The 22531-nt window shown below is 34.5% G+C and overlaps 1 pseudogene; it reads left to right on the forward strand.

Annotated features, from left to right (window-relative positions):
- Positions 1–959: 959 nt before the first annotated feature.
- Positions 960–21782, forward strand: LOC130245606 (vesicular glutamate transporter 3-like; annotated as a pseudogene).
- The last annotated feature ends 749 nt before the right edge of the window (positions 21783–22531 follow it).

A 22531-nucleotide genomic window follows, 5' to 3' on the forward strand; every position in this document is an offset into this window, starting at 1 on the left:
TCAATTGGAGTTGGTTTCCTCCGGGTGCTCTGGTTTCACCCACAAGTCCAAAGACATGTGCTATAGGTGAATTGGGTAGGTTAAATTGTCCGTAGTGTATAAGTGTGTATGGATGTTTCCCAGTGATGGGTTGCGGCTGGAAGGGCATCCGCTGTGTAAAACATACGCTGGATAAGTTGGTGGTTTATTCCGCTGTGCGACCCCAGATTAATAAGGGACTACGCTGAAAAGAAAATGAAAGAAACTAAGTATTTTTCTTTTAAAATCATATTTTAATTACATTAAAAAATTCTGTATAAATAGCCTTTTGCATTTTAGGGGGGTGGTGATCCTTGCATAAGAACAGTTGTATTTGGTGTTGAAATCAATTAACCCCTGGTGTTTATTCCTGCAGTCCAGCACTGCATAATCAAAACCACTTCATATTTATTTTCAAACACCTGTTATTGTATGGGAACACAGTAAATCCTCATTTCACACGGTCAATCCTGACTTCAGGCTTTAGTAGCCCATTAGTGAGGCAGATTTTCCTCAATGTAAACTGAAGAACTGAAGAACAAGCATCAGTGAAACACAGCCTGAGACTCTAGAGCAACACCACACAGACTACCAATGAATTTTTTACACCTCAATATCTGAATTTTTAAAGCACGCTGCATTTTTGATGATTATTGCACAAAAGAGGCTTTCGTAGGGAAAAAGGTGGCGTTCTCCAGCAACAGAATTACATTACAAATGCAGCTTTTCAACATCAGCTACAGCACATCAAACCCTCACATCAGTGTTTGGTTGTTGATGTTGATACGTTTGAACTGTGAACCTCTGGAACAGTTTTTTTGGGATACGGGTTAGACGGGGACTATAGAGGACGAGGTGTTTCATTACACCTGCTCATATCAAACAACCCCTCGCCTGCGATCCTTGACTTGCCTATCAATATTAAATGAGCTCTGCTAGAGTCACTCTTTTTGGCCAGCTTTCCTATGAGGGAGGGAAAAGTCAGGTGTTCTTCAGTCACTGTCCAACAAGGAGAACGACGGACTTTCCATTATTCATGCCTAACTTTTTGAGATGCTGATTCAGTGAACTCGGATTCCCAATTTGTGGCTCGTTTCTGGATGTTCTGCAGATCAAACCGAATGAAGGATCTTGGAGAGCAAAGTCCCTCCTCTTGTTTGTGTGTGTCGGTGTCTGAATTTCTCTCCTCCTCCTCCTCGATCCACTCAGTCCAGCGCAGGAGAGGATGCGCACCGGCGTTTAGTGGACGCCCGGCTCTGTTTTTCTGAGAGTGTTTGAGGGACAGACGTGAAAGGGAAGGAGAGATGCCGCTGGGGGGGTTTGCGGGTCTGAAGGAAAAGCTCAACCCGGGGAAGGAGGAGCTGAAGAATAATGTGGGCGACTCTCTGGGGAACCTGCAAAAGTAAGTGTGAAGCTGATTTGAGGCTATATGCGAAGATGATTGCTTGCGGTATGTGGTTTTGGTTCTCAAAGAAATAAAGAATCAATTAAGAAGAAAACTATAGAACATATTTGATGAAATTAGTTACTTGTTCTAAGACTTATGTGTATCTGTATATTAATAATAAATGTAATTATTAATAAAAAAAACTATCCAGTAGTGTTAAAAACATTAGCAATGCAAATAATTAAAGAGTTTAGATGTAAAAAAATTTCTGAAAAAATAGCTTCTTAGAGAATCTAGCAATAACACTGTCATCATGCAAAAACCATATACACCACACACACACACACACACGCGCGCACACACACACACACACACACACACACACACACACACACACACACACACACACACACACACACACACACACACACACACACACACACACACACACACACACAGTTGAAGTCAGAATTTCGGCTAGAATAAAAGTAGTTTTAAATTTTTTAATAACCATTTTAAGGTCAAAATTATTAGCCCCTTTAAGCTATATATTTTTTCGATATTGTATAATGATGGTTTGTTCTGTAGACTAACATGCCAAACTACCCTTACCTGCCTAGTTAACCTAATTAAGCCTTTAATTGTCACTTTAAGCTGTATAGAAGTGTCTTGAAAAATATCTAGTCAAATATTATTTACAGTCATCATGGCAAGGATAAAATAAATTAGTTATTAGAAATGAGTTATTAAAACTCTTATGCTTAGAAATGTCTTGAAAAAATCTCTCCTTTAAACAGAAATTAAGGAAAAAAATAAAGAGGGGGGCCAATAATTCAGATGGGCTAATAATTCTGACTTTAGCTGTATACTCTGAACTTTCAGCAGAAATAAGTTCTATTGCTTTCTAGGTGTATTCATTCATATTTAATATCGAGTGCATTTTAAGAGATTAAAAACTTGAGGACTCCACCTAGTGAGATATATGTGTCTTAAAAGTCTTGCGTATTAGACAGCTTAATATGTGAGATAATGTAAATAATTTCCTGTGTCTGCGTAATATTGTCAGGAAATCACTTAGAGCAGTGGGATAAGCATGTAAAATGACGCATAGTATATAAAATGGAATATATGTGAACATTTTTTGATTTAGTCTGTGGTGCACACTGAAAAATTTACAAGTCATGCAATATTTATCATAATTCCTGCTTTGATTTTTTTTGCTTTTAAAGTATGTTCAAATGGTACAGAACTTTTTCTTTTTATAGCACATTTTAATCATTAGAAGAGTATATCTGCTTCTCAAAAGCAAGGCCATTTCCAAAAAAGCAACACATATTATTAAAATATATTATATATTAATATCATTAATTATGTCTTAAGTGTAGTGGCTGTTTGCAACAGTTTGTAAAAATGCAATGACATGCTGTGACAGGATGAGCTTTTTTGTTTATTTTCTTTATTCTTGACTGGATCTTTATTTCATGTCCTATTACAGTGGATTTTAATTGCAGGTTACAAATGTCTGGCCAGATCTTGCCATAGGTTTCATTTGACATTACTGTTATTATGTTATTAAATCTTATGGAAATTGTAAAGTTGAGATTAATATATAAAAAAGTATTTAAAAAGTTTGGAATTCATTGACACCAAAAATCGAAAGAGTTTTCTGACTTAAATATGTGCATGTATTATTCACAATTGAAAAAAACAAAACAAAAAAACTTACAAGCAGGCCTTAAACTAGCTTATGTCCATTAACAATGCTTCACAAACATCATGGACAGGATCTGATGCCTCCTGATCCTCAATCCTGCAGTATTCAGCTTTTAGTGAGCTGCTTCCTCTGTGTGTGCAAGAACTCAGGTGTGCGTTTCAAAATGGACAGATGAAAGTAATTCATGTGAGGTGGAGGATGAGAGAAGTGATGAAGGTTCAGTAATGGAACAGGTGTGTGTGGTAAAAGGGAGGGAGAACCAAACGCAACCTGACCTTTTCGACGGCAAACTCTGGCAACCCCTGCTGGCCTTCTCCACCGAGAGGAGAATTCACTCTGTCCAGCAGTACATCACTCATAATCACAACACTGAGCTTAATCTACATAAGCAAAAATCTCTTCTTTTGCTTATTTACTGTCCACCTTTTTCAGTATGTGACTACTGTGTTTTGAATTTTGGGCTGCACTTCCAGTTTTCCCCCATTTAAAAGACTTCAATAAATAATTTAGAATAATTAGATTGTCTGAGAAATTATCCATATGCATTCTGAAAACTGAGTGAGAGGTACATTTGACTTTGTGCTGTTTTATCTTTTTAACTCAAAACTTTTTTGAGTTCATTGTTTTGTTCTGTATTCCTTCCAGTACAACATTATTTAAATTCTTTGCGTAATTAGTGCTGGGGATAGTTACTTTTGAAAGTAATGCCTTACAATATTGAGTTACTTCCTAAAAATGAACTAGGTACATTAAATTAAATTATTTTTTATGGCAAGTAATGCGATACGAGTTACTTTTGAGGTACTTTCTTTATTTTTGCTGAAACTTGATCTCTTTCAGAACTTGCAGTTTTTTTTGTTCTTTTTTTTTTTTCAATTAACAATGCACTGTACAAGCTACACCTTCATTCGCACGTCATGATTTTGATATAGATATTAGATAACAATCATGCAGAAGTGCATAAAACCTAACCCTGAGCTTAAACAACATAAATGGTAAATGTATCACTTAATTCTGATTGGCTGTTTGAAACATATAGTTGAAATCAGAATTATTCACCCCCCTTTGAATTTTATTTTCTTTTTAAAATATTTCCCAAATTATTTTTAACAAAGCAAGGAATTTTTCACAGTATGTCTGATAATATTTTTTCTTCTGGACAAAGTCTTATTTGTTTTATTTTGGCTAGAATAAAAGTAGTTTTAAAATGTTTAAAAAACATTTTAAGGTCAAAATTATTAGCTCTATTAAGCTATTTATAGTTTTTGATAGTCTACAGAACAAACCATCATTATAAAATAACTTTCCTAATTACCCTATCCTGCTAGTTAAACTAATTAACTTAGTTACGCCTTTAAAATGTCACTTTAAGCTGTATAGAGGTGTCTTGAAAAATATCTAGTCAAATAGTATTTACTGTCATCAGGCAACGGTAAAATAAATCAGTTATTAGAAATGAGTTATTAAAACTATTATGTTTAGAAATGTGTTAAAAAATCTCTCCATTAAACAGAAATTGGGAAGAAAAATAATGCTAATAATGAAGGAGGTTTAAATAATTCTGAGCTTTAGTTGATCCAGGAACACGCTCCTGACTTGGTGAAATCAGGTTAGGGCCTTCAATTACCTTTAAAAAAAAAAATTATTTTAAGATTAATTAGGATAATGCTACATTCTGAGACAATTTCCGCCTCCAGAGCTATATATGCCGTATATACAGATTATTGAAAGGTTTAAAGCAGAGATGCCCAAACTAGGACCAGCGGGTCAAAATTGGCCCATGCTAACCTTTCATTTGGCCCGCCACCCCATCTGAGAAGAGAGGGAGAATGATAGAAAAGGTTGGGGCAAATGCCTTTAACAGAGATCGTCAATTCTAGTTTAACAATAACCTTTTGTTTGTTTGTTTAATGTTATGAATGAATCAGTTTTTTAAAATGTTCAAATGTAAATTCGGTTACTTGACAATGCAAAAGGACATTGGCATTGAACTCTTTTGTGTTCTAAATGGGATTATGTTTGTATTGTAAGAAGTTTATTGTAAATGTAAAAAATATATAATTATTAATATGATTATATATAATTTTTAAAAAATTATATTTTAAAATTAGGAATTTACCAAGGCAACTTTAATGTAATACAGTTTGGTATATTTACCTTCGGCCCACTAGCCTCAATCAGTTTAGTTTTGGGCCCTTTATAGAAAACATTTGGGCACCCCTGCTTTAAAGCAATGTTTTTGCTATTTTGTTATTTTTGTATTAGTTACGTAAAATCACTGTCCATGTGAGGGCATTGCCTTTTCAGTTTCTTCAGTGCATTCAAAATAATAAATGAATTCTCTCATTACATTTTTAAAAAAGTAACTCAAAAATCATTAATAATAATTTTTAAGTATGCGTTACTTTACTCATTACTTCAAAAAGTAATATTAATTACGGAAATTGTGTTACTTGTAATGCATTACCGGCAATACGGTCTGTAAAATTGCTGTGAATTGTCTTGTGTTTTTGGGGTTATTCAGCGTCTACTGAAAGTTATTTGTAAATTCTAATACATTTTATTAAATATTAAAAGCTGAACTGTAAAGGAGTATATACGTCACCCACCGTACCACTTCACTGATTGTTAATTAAGAGATGTAGGAAAAAGGTGGATATGTCCATTCTTAAAACTATTTCTTATGCAATGGTAGTAGAGATTGATGGGCCTCAATGTGACTGAAGAGGACAACATTGAGTTGACAGAAGATGGCCGGCCGTGGCAGCCCCCTAAACGAAGCCCACCCCTTTTGGACTGTGGGTGCTTTGGCCTTCCAACCAAACGGTACATCATCGCCATGCTCAGCGGACTGGGCTTTTGCATCTCGTTTGGGCATTCGCTGTAACCTAGGGTAGCCATTGTTGGAAATGGTTTAACAACAACACGGTCTACATCACGGGACGGCCGTCATGCAGGTGAAACAAGGAATAAATAAACCAAAAATATTAAAATTACATTTCGTTCATCTCTCATGTTAAGTTAGACCCAAGGATTCCAAACTGTGGTCCAAAAAACATTAAAACGAAGTAAAGAAAAAGAAAAAATCATGTTTTATTAAGACTCTCAAAATTGGAATGAATACTGAATGAATAACACTAAATGAGCAGATATCAGGGCGGCACAGGAGGCTCATTGGTTAGCACTGTCGCCTCAGCAAAAAGGTTGCTGGTTTGAGTCCAGGCTGGGCAAGTGGCATTTCTGTGTGGAGTTTGCATGTTCTCCCCGTGTTTGCATGGGTTTCCTCTGAGTACTCCGGGTTTCCCCCACAGTCCAAAGACATGCGCTATAGGTGGATAGGATATACTTAATTGGCCATAGTGTATGTGTGTGATTGTATGGGTATTTCTCAGTACTGGGTTGCGATGGAAGGGCATCTGCTGTGTAAAACATATATGCCGGAATAGTTGGTTGTTTATTATGCTGTGGCAACCCCATGATAAATAAGGGACTTAAGCCCAAAGGAAAATGAATGAATGAGCAGATAAATAAATAAAAATATTAGTAATATGAATGAGTGAATAGTTCATTTTTTTGAAAATAGTAATAAATGTATATTTTTACTTTTATAACTTTTGTCATTAATAATCATGTTTGTTTAGCGAATGTGTCTGTATCATTTACATATATAGTAAATTTCATCTGGATAACTTTTTAGATTATTTTCCTGATTGAAATTAAACTTGTTCAACATTTTCCCAAACAAATACACTTTAATTGACTATATGTACATGAGAATACAATGCAATGTTGTAATTTTATTTAGTTACAATTTAATTAATTTATTTATAATAATATAATTTATAATAAGTTGGTCTCTTGTGATATCAGTTAGAATATTACTTTTATTTCCTTTATAGTAATAAAATTTATTAAAGTCACTGTAATACATTAAATCTCTATTTCCAATACATGCAGTTCTCTTTAAAAAATTTCTATTTAACAAGAATGTAGAAAATACAATCTGATTGAAAATTAAAATGTTAAACTTTGATAATAAAAATAAACTATTTTTGGGCACCAAAATCTGTGTAATTTTGAAGCATGTTGGAATGCTAAAAAAAACCATAAAGCTTATAAAAGCATTATACAGGCAGTCAATTGTTGGAGTCCTTGGCTTAAAAAAAGTTTGAGAACCCTTGGTCTAGACAGACAATTCATTTGACTTCAACAGCAATCAAGGTTCACAGGCATGATTACTTCTCTTCTCTTCTAGCTTGAATTCTTATCAATGAAATTTTTTTGGTAGTTAGCAGCCACAATTCCTGTAATTTCCCTGTTATAAGAGATACTGAGAGGAAGACATGATTCATGCACACACTATTCACAAGGCCATATCAATATGTATATCTCAGTAATGGCACAAATAGTGTATTTTTTCTATTCTTCTTTTAATTGAATTACAAGCTAACATATTTTCTTCTAATCTGCATTGTTTAGCCAGCTCAGTTTAATTGGGATCCAGAAACAGTGGGATTAATACACGGCTCTTTTTTCTGGGGCTACATCGTCACTCAAATCCCTGGAGGCTTCATCTCTAATAAACTAGCGGCTAACAGGTGAGTTTTGTGAGCGCACAAGCACTGAAGCCAAGACTCTTGTTCCATAACATAACTCTCATATTACATTCAAAGGTGTTTTAAAATCCACACGAGTGCATTGGCCAGGGCTGCGAGGGTTAAATTTGTGCCGTGTGTTGATTAGAGGGGCGATAGCGGTCTTGTAATAAAAGCCTCACAGGAAAAGAGGACACGTGGTTGACAGAGTTAATAATGAAAGATCCAGAAGTAGATCTCTCGCTGAAACACCAGCCACTGGAATATTACAAGTGTCACTTACTGTTTTGGAAAAAAAAGAGGCAGATGGATGGATTAAATGGAGATAAAGGACTACTGAATGAACTGAATGAAGAGATTTCACAAATATTTAAGGTAAAAAAAACATAAATTGGTTAATTCTGGGCAGCTGGAATAGGGTCTGCCTTATAAAACACATGCCAGAGTCATTCCGCTGTGGCAACCCTGATAAATAAGGGACTAAGCTGAAAGATAGTGAGTTAGTGGCTTAGTTCTGTGCAGAAAAAAACTCTACAGAGTTAAGGTAGAAATAATACATTATAACTAAAATATTCATTATAAATGATGGATTCATTGATACTTCAAACAATTCATATTGTGTTGAATTATTTAAGTTCAGTGACACATCACATTTATTTGAATCTTCATTATAGTCCTTTTCATGTTACAAAAAGTGCTCTCTAGGGTCACTAACTCATCACTTTTATATCATGTCAAGGGGAAACACTTATTAATTCTATGTAAAAATGTAATGTCTTTAAGAATTCCAGAACTTGTGTCACGGTTATTGAAATAATCAGAAAACATTATTATGGAGTGAGCCTGACTGCTTATTACTGAAATTACTTTCTTAATTTTAAATGATTTATGATGCCTGAAATGTTTTATAATCTTCACTTTCATAATTGAAGTAACATGATCAAATGTCTCTGTATCTCAGGGTGTTTGGAGCAGCCATTTTCTTGACGTCAGTGCTAAACATGTTTATTCCATCAGCAGCCAGGGTTCACTATGGTTGTGTTATGTTTGTGCGAATCTTACAAGGGCTTGTGGAGGTAAATGTTCATCGGTGATCTTGTCATGTTTTTTAAATACTAATATACAAGCGATCATATATATTAATATTGATTATAAATTGTTTACTATTGATGATGGAGTACCGACACATCCTTTTTTTTTGTAAATGAATAATTTACTTACCCTCTTATAATTTTACACACCATTCGCCCATTTCTTTCTTTTCTGCAACACAAAAGCAGAACAAAGATATTTCAATGAAATTTCATACTATTTCAAGCTCCAAAAAGTAACAATAAAAATAGCCATGCTTTATGTTCTCTGTCGTCTAAAGCCATTCGATAGCTTTAAAGTGTCGAAAGATTGAAATTTAAGTCATGATTCTTATGAAGGCATTATCTGGACAAACATTTCTAAATGAATTGTATATTTTGATTAAAATACATTAAGTATTAATACTAACAGTGCATTATGTTAACAGGGTGTCACATATCCAGCCTGCCATGGCATGTGGAGTAAATGGGCTCCTCCGCTTGAAAGAAGTCGTCTGGCTACTACCTCGTTCTGTGGTAAGTTTGACATGGCGTATTTTATTTCAAAATTACTCTTATTATGAGAGAAATTCAGATAAAACGCTTCAGCTTTTACTTTAAAAATGTTTATGTCACTATCCACTTTCAAACGATGCAGAAGCTAATGGTTATTAGCCTACGTGAACTAAAATATGCATAACGTTACTTCACCGACCAACTGTGGCGGTTTTTGTTTGAGAATGAATCAGTGTTTGAAGGAGTTGTGTGAGTAAACGATTCAAAGAGTCATTCACATACTGAACTTAAATGACATTTTAAAAAATTACATTTCTACTATTTTAGCAGTTCTAAATATGAATCTGGATAGCATGTATATATGAATGAATTTAAAAAAATCGAATTTTATTAAATGAACAAATTGAAAAGTATTTTTTTCAGCATTTTTTTTGCCTTGATGATGCAACTTGCAAAAAAGCTTATCACAGAAAGTGTTTAAAAACACATAGATTTTTTTGTTCACCAGTTTTTGGACTAAAAAAGATCAGTCAGTTATGAATCACGTTGTTAAGAATCACTTAGCCTAACGGTTCATTCAATATTTTAAATTCAAAATGGCGGAAAATCCTGTAGCTGATCTCGCAGTATATCTGCTGGTTGTTTTACATATCTAAACCATGTGTAAATATATATCTTACATCTAAGGTCTTTCAGCATACAAAACGAAACAGAGGAATGTATTATTTATCTGTGAAAAGTTTTTTGATTTGTCATGTATTTTAACATTTTGACAACTGTATATGAAATGGAGTAAACAAGACATCCGTTGCGTTCAAATGTGCCTTCTTCTTTCAACAGCATCTGGATGCAGCTTTATGATGCAAGCTAAGATTGCATTTCTCAGAGATACAATCTGACTGCACACTCGTGCAGATGCAAGCTGAGGTGCATTCGATGCTTTTTAATGCGTTCACCTACCACACCCCTAAGCCTACCCCTCACAGTTACGTCACAAGCTCCATTGAGTTTGATCTCATCTTGAGATCAGGCTGCATCCAGATACTATTGGACACAATGCACTCAATGGAGCTAGTGATGTCACTGTGAGGGATAGGGTTAGGGTGGGGTTAGGTGAGCCCATTAAAAAGCATTGCCTGCAGCTCAGATTGCATCTGCACCAGGTCTGCATCCAGACCCCTCTTTTTTTTTTTAATTTACCAGAGAATGTCATGTAAAAAAGTACCTGAATTGTGTATTATTTCTGCTGAGATGTGCATCTAATGGATTTTACAGTTTCACTGATTTTAAATGAAAGTGAACAAATCTTTTTTTTTTTTTTTTTATAACAAGTGTACATTAAGTGTACATTCATGCACATTAACCACTTTTACCAAACACTGAAAATCTATAATGCTCATTGCCCTTCAAATGCATTAAAACAGCCCTCTCCTAAAATAAAACATGTGCTGTGACAACCTGTGCTTCACACCGCTCTGAACATGACCACTAACCGAAGATGGTCTCAACACAGCTTCAGGTTCTCTCTGTAAAAGAGGCTTTATTCTGTTGACATAAATGAAACAGCACCCTCTTCTATGTTCAAAAGCTCATTCGAGAATTCTACGGCAAACAGGAAGGTTTACAAGTGCACCCAGCGGTAAAATATACATTAAGACACCTTTTCATTAAAATCCCATTTCCTGTAGCTGCCAGCCTGTCCTTTAGGCAGAAGCACATGTTGAGGTGAGGTCTTAGGAATCTGCACATGTCTTCTGGCATTTGTTGCTTTAAAATCTTTATAGTTTGACAACTTTGAGTAGATAACTAAAAATACTTCATCACTGGGTGCACAATTCTCCTAAAATATTAGAATTTCAAACTAAACGTAGAGGTTACAATTAAAAAATCTTCTCTCTGAAAGCTGAACTAAACTAATTATGTGAGTTTGGCACTGCCAGTTATGAGGCAACCCCCGCAATGGCTTCAAATTATTGAACTGTCATGCGAGGAGAATATTACAGGTTGATTAATGCGCTCCTTCTTAATTTAACTTTCTTAATTATGCCTGTGTGTGTGTGTTTGTGTGTTCGGGTTGACAGGATCTTATGCAGGAGCTGTGATAGCCATGCCACTGGCTGGAATATTAGTGCAGTATGTGGGCTGGCCCTCTGTCTTCTATATATATGGTGAGTTAATCTTTTGGTTAGAAAAACTAACTTTATTTATATTTCTACTAGGGTAACACAGTGGCTCAGTGGTTAGCACTGTGACCTAACAGCAAGATGGTTTAGGCCCCAGCTGAACCAGTTGGCATTTCTGTGTGGAAATTGCATGTTTTCCCGATGTTCGTGTGGGTTTCCTCCAGGTCTGTTCCAAATACATAGGTGAATTAAATAAACTAAATTGGCCTTAGTGTATGTGTGTGCATGTGAGAGTGTATGGGTGTTTCCTAGTACTGGGTTGCAGCTGGAAGGGCATTCGCTGTATAAAACGTATGCTGGATAAATTGGTGGTTCATTCTGCTGTGGTGACCCCTGATGAATAAAGGGACTATTAATAAAGCCGAAGGAAAATGAATTAATGAATGTTTCTACTTATTATATTAAAAAAAGGAGAGAGACAGAGTAATTAGCTTCAGATTTTTTCTTAGCGAGTTATATATCTGTTCATTCCAAATAATTTTACTTTTATTCTCTAGTGTACTAAACTATAACTCATTATAAATGAGCCAGAAGAAATGGAAATAATTTACATTCTTATTGTTTGCCAGTTAATCAATTTGAAATGAATTAAACTCACCTGGAGTGCGTTTCCCAAACAATTACGTAACGCGCGCTGAACTATCATAGTACGATGCATCGTTTGGTAAAAGAACGATGTAGTGATCAGTGTTTCCCAAAACCGTAGTTGCTTTGTCGCAGATCCATCGTTTGAACTACGTTAGTTTTAACATAAAACACCCATAATGATGCTCTAAACGGGGTGGTAACAACTTCTTTAGAGAAGAACCCTATAATTTTTTGAGCAAATATTGTTTTACACGCACACGCACGCATTTAAAAAAAAAAATCCAATATTAGTTTTGGTTACAACATGCACTCGTTTTCCATATTAATTGAAATATATGTAATCGCCACATATAGAGCCCATGTTTCCTCTACAAAAATTATTGAAAACATTACATATTCTATTCTAAAACATAACATCACTTACAAAAGCTAACACGTATTCTAATCTCATATATAAATCATATAAATAAAAGAATAATGAGGCTATTTATTAAGAAATTAAATGTAATATTTATTAGGAATGAAAAAAAATCCTACTTTAATGATAAAAATAATAATAATGATGATGATGATGATGATGATTATTAAGTAGGATATTGTTTATATATTTTATTTATTTTTTGAAAATTCTACTTTCACAATTTGACACTTGTAAACCACTGCAGAAATGTTCTAACCAACAGGCCCATGTCATATACAGTACAGATGCTTAATAAATACCCTACTATAAATTAAATGAATAACGTAGCCTATGTTTTTTTGTTTACACAAGCTTTGGAGACGTAACAAATTCTGCTTTTAATAAAAGGTCACCTATAGCTTCATGAGCCACAACGGCTATGTTCAAAAGGACATCAATGTTTTCAAAGTGTACTGCGAAGGGAGCACAACTTTAAACATGAAGATCGCTAAAACTGAACTGTAAAAATACTTGAAAGCAAATTACACCAAAGAGAGATGACTTTAATGCTTTTAAAAAAAATCATTCCAAGTTTAAATGTTGGAACACTCTAAACGAATAGGGCATAGGGGGGATAACGGACAGTAGAACACAGCCAGGAACTATGTTTCCAACTACAGCTCCAAAGGTGTAGTTGCAAGTGTTTGTGTAGTTTGCGATGCAGTTTGCGAATGTTCTTTGGAACAACAGTTTTGGGAAACGCCAAATCAATAAACTATGTTTGTAACGACAGACCTTGCGACTTTAGTTGGCTAATTATGGTTTTCGGAAACGCACCCCTAAACAGCTAAATGGAACTGAATTGAATGAAATGTAATAGTATGCAATGTTTCCCAGTACTGAATTGCAGCTGAAGAATAATGCTATGTAAAACATATGCTGGATAAGTTGGCGATTCATTCCACTGTGGCGACCCCTGATGAATAAAGGGACTAAGCCAGAGGAAAATAAATGAATGAATTAATAAAATGCAATAGCATAATATAAATAAGGAGGACAATAAGTCTTTTTGGACAGTACAGTTTGGACAAAATCATAGACCTATAGAATCTCATGGCAGCTGGTGCTTAACAAGTAACTATGTTTTGGTAAATGAGTAGCTAGTTTGTATACATTTTTACAATTTCATTCAACATTTTAGTCAGCCTTGTGCCCCAATGATGTTGTATTTATATACCTTCATGCTTACATTTTCTCCCTTAAAATTGGTGCTTATCATGTACTATATAAATTGGTTGGTTTTTCATGTGAGATCATTTTATGTGAAAACGTGACACTTGTAACAATTATCAGTCATCTGTGCTTCTGTTTTAACATCCAGGTGTGTTTGGCATTATATGGTATATTTTCTGGATCCTGCTTGCTTATAACAGCCCAGCGGTACATCCTACCATCAGTGAGGAGGAACGAAATTACATAGAGACCTCTATTGGGGAAGGGGCCAATTTAATGAGTTCAACAGAGGTATGTGGTGGTGTATATATATACACACACTCACAGTCACAGACCACTGTTAGTTAGCTACAACTTGCTGGTTCCAGGTTGGATCCCTATTTCCTTCAGAACTGCATCAATATGATCTGACAAATTTCTTGGTTTCACACTAATGATTTGAATCTCATGTGGTCATTTGAGTATAGTGAACTCTCTGACATTTTCCAGAAACCAGTTTGAGATGATTTGAGTTTCACGATTAGATGCTTTATCCTGCTGGAAGTCCTAGATAGTACTAGTGAGATTGAATGTGGTGTATACATAGTTTTCAGCTGGTACAAATTGGCCCATAGTGTGCCAAGAAAATCTCCCCATACACAATTAAAGCAGCAGCACTCTAAAACATTGAAAAAAGCAGATTGTATTCATGTTTTCATGTTGTTTATGCCAAATTCTACAGCTACAATCCAAATGTTGCAGCAGAAATCCAAACTGGCAACCCTTTTCTAGTCTTCTATTGTGTAGCCTAAGTTTCCTGCTCTGCGGCATGATTGACTGATAAGACATTTGCATTAACGAGTAGTTGAGCAAGAGTATCTAATAAAGTGGCCAGTGTTGGTATATATAGCATATAAGCCTGTATTTAACTTAGTGTTTAAGTATGGTAAAGAGTTCACCCAAAACAGAATATTCTTTTATCATTTACTCACCTTTCATTGTTCCAAAACCTGAGTTTTTTTGTACTGTTGAACTCAAAAGATGATATTTGAAGAAAGCTGTAATCATTGTGTTTTTCCTTCTATGGATATCAATAATTACCAGTTTCTAGCTTTTTTCAAAATATCTTTTGTGTTCAACAGAAAAAGAAACTTTTAAAGGTTTGAAACCACTTGAGAGAGTTAATGATGAGGAAATTGTCACTTTTGGGTGAACTATCCCTTAAGGTATATTGACCTTATTCTGCAATGCAGAAGTGCGCTTGTTTTTGCGATTGTTTTTGTTGTAGAATATCTAATTGAGTTGCCTATGAGAGAAATGACTAGGAATAATGAACAACAGAAAATGGTCACTTCTCACTTTATCTACTTGCTCTACAAACAAGTGTGTTCATGACTATACATAAAAATAAGATTAATATAAGAAGAAAATATCAGTTTGCAACATCACGCAAAATATCAAGCTGTTTTAACCACTAAATCAATGTAAATGAATAAGACAGGAAATTTCACGCCACTAAGGTTTCAATGGCTGATCCCGCTCATACATGAAGAAAATAAGGTCAATAAAGGAGGTTTACTCGTATATAATCACTTATATTTTTTTCCTCTCCAGAAATTTAAAACTCCCTGGCGTGAATTCTTCACTTCTATGCCCGTCTATGCCATCATTGTAGCAAACTTCTGCCGAAGCTGGACCTTTTACCTCCTGCTCATTAGTCAACCAGCTTACTTTGAAGAGGTCTTCGGCTTCCCCATCAGCAAGGTGGATTGTTCTGTGATTTAGAATTCACAGTCCTCTGTGATTTAAACTTGCTCTTAAATGCAGTACAACTCACTCTATGCTAAATCTAAATGAAGTTCTGCTGTTTCAGGTGGGGAATTTTGTCAGCGGTGCCGCACATGGTGATGACCATCATTGTGCCAATAGGAGGCCAGCTGGCTGACTTCCTGAGGAGTCGGAAAATCCTCTCTACTACAACTGTGAGGAAAATCATGAACTGCGGAGGTATGCAGAGTTCTCCAGGCAGACCGACCTCAAACTCATGCCATTGGTTGAGAATTTAACCAACGGCCGATGCAAATGCTGATGTACGTTAAATTGGAATAGAAAAAAATAATTAGGGGGCATTTGCAAAACTAAAAATGCTAAACATTCTTTGTTTTGGTCATTAATTTACACAACATTTTGGGGGCCTGAAAACAAAAATGCTGAAAATTTATTTCTCACTTCTAAACAATGTGAGAAATAATTTTAAACTCAAACTAGGTTAAAATTTGAAGAAATTTTTATAAAAAAAATTAACTAGCTGGTGAGTGCCAATATTTTACCCAAATTTGGATTGAAACATCCAAGCATTTTTTAAAGAGTACAAAAATCTGTAAAAACAGTGATATCAGGTAAATGCACTGTTTAATATGTGCATCTGAGTACCTGAAACCAAAACAACATTGGCTTACTACAAGATTATCAGAATCTCAACGATTGCAGATTTCAACAATGTTGTCAAAATGGCAAACTTTTTTCCTGTATGAAAATTAACCATGGTTATATTGTAGTTAAAGTGTGTAGCAACCATGCTATCTTTTGACGCACTGATGAACCTTTATATGACCACAGTTTTGGGAAAAATAAAATTAAACTATAGTTAATGTAGCAAAACCATGCTAAATTTATGGTTACCATGTTTTAACTACAACAATCATGTTTTTTGTTTTGTTTAATTTGCAGTTAGACTGTGGTTCAGTTTCTTAAGGAAGAAAACTTTTTCTTTTGTAAACACACCATAAAAACACAGACATTTATACAATGCTCACTGTTAGTTCCTAAATACTTTTTTAAAAGGTTACACTTAAAACTGTCTTGTGAAAATTCATGCAACACCAAAAAATTTACATAAATAAAATTAGTAAGCCATAGTTTAATGGTTCTCTATCTAGCACATTTACAGTAAAAAATGAAACTGAATTGGAGTAAAAAATCCTTCTGTGTTCACTGACTTTAAGAGGCCATTCACACAGAATGATTAAAAACATGTAAAGCTTGCAGGGCAGTGAAAAGGGCTGAAACACAAGGTCTAGAGAGGTATTTTATACTTGTTTAAACATTTTAAACACATGCATGAGATGCCTGATCCTACCATTGTCCTCAGGCTTTGGAATGGAGGCCACGTTGCTGTTGGTGGTAGGCTTTTCACACACTCGTGCAGTGGCCATCTCTTTCCTCATCCTGGCAGTGGGCTTCAGTGGATTTGCCATATCAGGTGACACATGAGACAGGAGTCAGTCACATTATCCTTTATGCTGTTTCGCTGTGATTGACTCAAACCTTTTCTTAGAAATAGGATAAAATAAAAGGTATTTGCATTCATACTTCATGGCCAGCTTTAATTATGTGCATTTTTTTAAAAACGGTATAAAATACATGCAATTCCTTAGTCTGAAATCCATGACAAGCTACAATGTGCAATATTAAATATTTTAGATGGGACGTTGGGACTTGTGGTGCTGCGCATCGATGAATTTGCTTTTCAGTGTTTGGACTTTCGGCAGTGAAAATTAAACCACACTGAACTGAACAAAATTGAATTTTAACTCTGGACTGACACAATCTACACTGTAAAAGTGCTATAGAAATTAAGATGAATTGAATTGAATATTTTGAAAAAAATGTGAAATGTAACTGTTTTTCAATGCAGGATTCAACGTAAACCATCTGGATATAGCTCCTCGCTATGCCAGTATTCTTATGGGCATCTCTAATGGAGTGGGCACCCTCTCTGGCATGGTTTGCCCCCTCATCGTTGGTGCACTGACCAAACATAAGGTATATCACTTTATCAGACAGAAAACCACACTAGCTGCCATACTAGCACATGCAAATAGCTTCCTTCTTGTCATTTCACTTCTATAGGTAATGGTATTTTTAGAGGACTGGTTATTCAAATAAATAACATAAAATGTATTAATATCCTTATTAATATCCTCAGTTACTCTACAGTATAGGTTTACAATATGTTTTAAGGCAAGACTCTGTAGGTGAGTAGGATACAAATCAACTAGCCATACTTTTTCAGTTAGTTTATTACAATAATAATTGTGAAAATAATCTATTTGATATATAGTTTATGTATTAATTTGTATACATTTCTACTAAAAAACATATAAACATTAAAAATTAAAGTCAGGTTAAAAAAGTTTTTTTTTTACATTAAAGTCAAATATTTTTACAGAGGTTTTTTTTTTATCTCTACATAATTCGGCTAATACTGTGAACAGACAGAAAAAAAATCATTATTTTTGTTAAAATAAAATGTTGCGTGTATATATATATATATATACCAACATATATAGCCAACTTGCCTAGTATGCATAATACACAACCTGACAAAAGTCCAGTCATCGATCCCAGTTGTAAGAGCAACAAATAATAACTTGACTTCTGGTTGATCATTTGGACAAGTTGAAGAAGGTAGATCTTTCTGAATCATCTGTTGGACTGCATCTCAGTCATCACAAATACTGCAGAAGACCTATTGGAACCCGCATGAACCCAAGATTCTCACAGAAATCAGTCAAGTTTGGTGAAGGAAAAATCTTGTTTGGGGTTACATTTAGTATGGGGCGTGCGAGAGATCGGCAGACTGAATGGCAACATCAACAGCCTGAGGTATCAAGACATTTGTGCTACCCATTATATTACAAACTACAGGAGAGGGCAAATTCCTCACAGGATAGCACATACTTCAGCCTCCACATCAAAGTTCCTAAAAGAAAAGAAGGCCAAGGTGCTCCAGGATTGTCCAGCCCAGTCACCAGTAATTAACATTATTAAGCATGTCTGGGGTAAGATGAAGGAGGAGGCATTGAAGATGAATCCAAACAATCTTAATGAAGAATGAAGATTAAGATGAAGAATCATCAAAGTTTTTTGAGTTATTGCAGAGATGTATGAATGCAGTCGTCCAAGCTCATGGGAGTCATACACAATATTAATTCTTTTTCTGCTGCGCATGACTTTATATTCTATAGTGTACATTATTTCTGTTAAATGACAAGATTTTGTCTAAGCAAAGTCAGACCTTACTGTCCTAATTAAATAATTAAAAATCAAGGCATGATCATATTTTATTTTGGTAAAATAAGCATAATCTAGTGTCCTATGCCTTTCATATAAGCCACTTCTGATACAAAATGATCAACTAGAAGTTTTTATTTGTTGTTCTTAAAACTTAGATGTGTACAAGTGAAAACATTAGTGTAAATGTTTACAGAATTAGTCAAAACAGGAATTTTTTTACAATGTTGTCATATGGATGCAAATGTTTTCAAAGAAGTAAATTTCTGTCATGCCCAAATTAACCCTAAATTAACCCTTTGCGCCCTGTTGTCATGGGTCGTTTGTGTTAATGCTAATCCATTGATTTTGAATGGAGTGACGTCAAGCGCTGTCAAACTGAATTGTGAGTTTGTCGAGTTGCGTTGCCTCCATTAATAGCTGCAAAAGTTGAAAAACATTCAACTTCTCAAGCATTGGATGCCTCATCCAATCAGATTGCTTTATGCAAATACCAATGCAAATGCTAGCCAATGACATTTGCGCAACGCCAGGGATTAGCGGTATGTCAAAATGGAGAAAAAGCTTAATATCACAGCTGAATCTAAATCAGTGATCTAAGCTAAGCTATGCTAAAAGAGCTTGTGCCAGATAAGAGATTGACTGAATAGATTCAAAAATGGTAAAATTCAACAGTTTAACTCTAGGTAAATGGTAAAATGAGAAAAAAGTGGTCCTTTAATCAGTGACTTCTGTTCTCAAATTTTGACCTCCACTATACATTTCTGTTCTCAACAGACTCGCCTGGAGTGGCAGCATGTCTTTGTGATCGCCTCCATGGTGCATTACACTGGCGTCATTTTCTACGCCATCTTTGCGTCTGGAGAGAAGCAGGACTGGGCTGATCCCGAGAATACAAGTGACGAGAAGTGCGGCATCATTGGTGAAGATGAGCTGGCAGATGAAACTGAACCCAGCAGCGACAGCGGATTGGCAACCAGACAGAAGACCTATGGAACCACAGACAACTCATCAGGCCGCAAACAAGGCTGGAAGAAGAAGAGAGGGGTGACCATGCAGGCCGAAGATGATCACGAATCAAATCATTATGAAAATGGGGAATATCAGACCCAGTATCAATGACTTTTTAACATCAGACCCCAGAGACTGTGCAATGAGATGTAGGAGCATTTATTTGAGTAACTGCAGAAATAATCCAAACCTGGGACTAAAATATATTGACTGATATTCAACACACAAGCGTATATTTCAGTTGAAGAATGTTTTGGATGGCATTTTATGATTTGACATGAAGGAATATGAGAATGATCTGTGAGTAGATAATCTGACATTATGAAGACACGCTGAAGGAAGTAATAAGCTGCTGTTTTTTTATGTAAGTCTTATTTTTACTCATCAAGGATGCATTAAATGGATCAAAACAGTGACAGTTTAGGCATTTATGTTACAGAAGCATAAAAATGATGTACCTTTGGCATTTCTGTCCATAAAATGATCCTGAATTTTATTAATCATTGTATCTCAGACTATTTATTCTGGCATATTAGGATCATGATCATGATGTGACAGTAAACATTCAGCTTTGCCATCACACAATAAATTCCATTTTAAAATGGTGAAATAGAAACTGCTAAATGGAATATTCACAACATTACTGTATTTTTGATCAAATAAATGCGCCCTTGGTGAACATTAGAGACTTGCAAAACAGTTAAAAATGATATATATTAGATCCCTGGCTTTTCAATAGCATTGCTTGTACATTCCAAAAAGATTTAAAACAGTATAAGACCTAATAATAAGACACAAAAATGTCTGAATGCATTAATAAACATCAAACCATATGGCATCTTTTAACAAAATTTAAAAAACGATTGGCTTTTGTTTTCGGCTGAAAGTGAAAAATGCCTGAAAATAAGCCACTGACAAGACATTTCTGTGTAGTATACTTGTTCCTGCTGGCAACACTGGTAAAATGGCTCCTTTTGATTTATTCACTGTCAACAAAATTTTACTGCTAATAAAATCTGGGTATTTTATTAGCTTGTGTTTTTTAAAATCAATATAATTTTCGAGTTTAATTTAAAAAGTCTTACAAAATTAGTTGTAAATTAAATAATAAACAAATATTACAGAGCAGTTTTGGTTTCAATTTTTGTTTACAGCCAAGTGCATCCAGGATACTCAGTTTCGGTCCAGAATTTTTACTTTGATGCAGCCCTAGTTTTAAGATACTAATGTTTTCACAAATTGATTCATGTAAGATATGCTTGTGCTAATCTAAATATTTTTAAATAAATGCCATTTGACTTGATATTTGGCATCTATGGAATGACATTCATACTTCTTAAGTGTGACTAAAGTGTCTGGACACATTAATTCAGTTTTACAGTTGGAAAATGAACAAATAGATAAAGGACAAAGGATACCTTTACTGTATGCTAGACTAGAGCATAATTCAAACTCAATTTTTTATAATCACAAATCATCATTTTTGTTACAAAGTCTTTTTTAAATCTACTAAACTATAATGCTGACAGCAAAAATGACATTAGTTCATTTTTATTGAATTATTTTACATTTTCAATGTTGTCAGTTTTGCAAAGATGTAAAAGTGCGTAAGCAAGTAAAAAAAAACTTTCATGGCATTTCTTGCATGCAATTGTGCAGCTCCACAAATCTCCTTGTGGACATTTCCAGAAATATTATTTACTGTATTTATCGAGAAAGCTAAAAATGATCAGAAATGAGAATGAATATGATGTGAAATTGAATGAGTATTTAGTTGAAGGCCTTAAATATCTGATAATTCTGTTTATCGTTTACATATGTGTTGGTGGGAGAGCTTATGTTTGGCTGAAAACACAGACAGAGATGAACCATTTTAGTATCAAAGAACTTATTAAATTGAACATATATAACTATCCGCAATGTGCCTGATTATTTTATTTCTTTTTTTTCACAATACCTGCTAAGAGAGAGACATTTCATTACTTATATGGATGTCCAAATGATTGTTTGAAATGTGCACTTTATCATTGCATCACTGTAACCGATGTCTAATTAAAAGTTTATTTGGAAGAGAATAAAAATGCTTTCAATTGATCTCTTATATAAGTATATGTGACAAAGCATTTACAGTTAAAAAAGTCATGTGTGGTTGACAGAATTTTACAGTTAAAAATATGTTAGAAACCGTAAAAGAAATTTCAAGACTTTTACAGTAAACTGCTGTATTTCATTAGTTTATATACCAACGCAGTCTCACGGAAATATGTTACTTTTTGATTCAGTGGCTAATTTGTATTTACTTGTACAATCTCATTTGTATATTGTAAAAAAATCCTGGTTGCCTTAAAATTTTAAGCTGAACCAAATTAACCTCCATTGCATTATACTATGTTAAACTGACTTAAAACAGCTTGTGTAACTTATAAAATTAAGTTACGACATGAGTTAACTTAGTTTAATAAGTCACAATGTCCTAAAACATATGCTGTTAGGACTAATTCATCATATATTTTTTACAGTGTATATTTAGGTACAATTTGCTCATCCCACAATGAGGGATAGGGTAAGGTATGGGGTTTATGAATGTAATTGAATGAATTTGTAAAAATTAGCCACTTTTCTGACAATACAAAAAAATAGTTATGTCTTGATGAGAAAATCAAATCAACTCAACACAAACAAATTGAGACCCATTTTGAAAATGAATGTTTTTATCCATTCCTAAGTGAATTTAGGCAATGTATTTTGGTGCATTTAAACA

The sequence above is a fragment of the Danio aesculapii genome, chromosome 18, assembly GCF_903798145.1.
Source record: "Danio aesculapii chromosome 18, fDanAes4.1, whole genome shotgun sequence".
Lineage (NCBI taxonomy): Eukaryota > Metazoa > Chordata > Actinopteri > Cypriniformes > Danionidae > Danio > Danio aesculapii.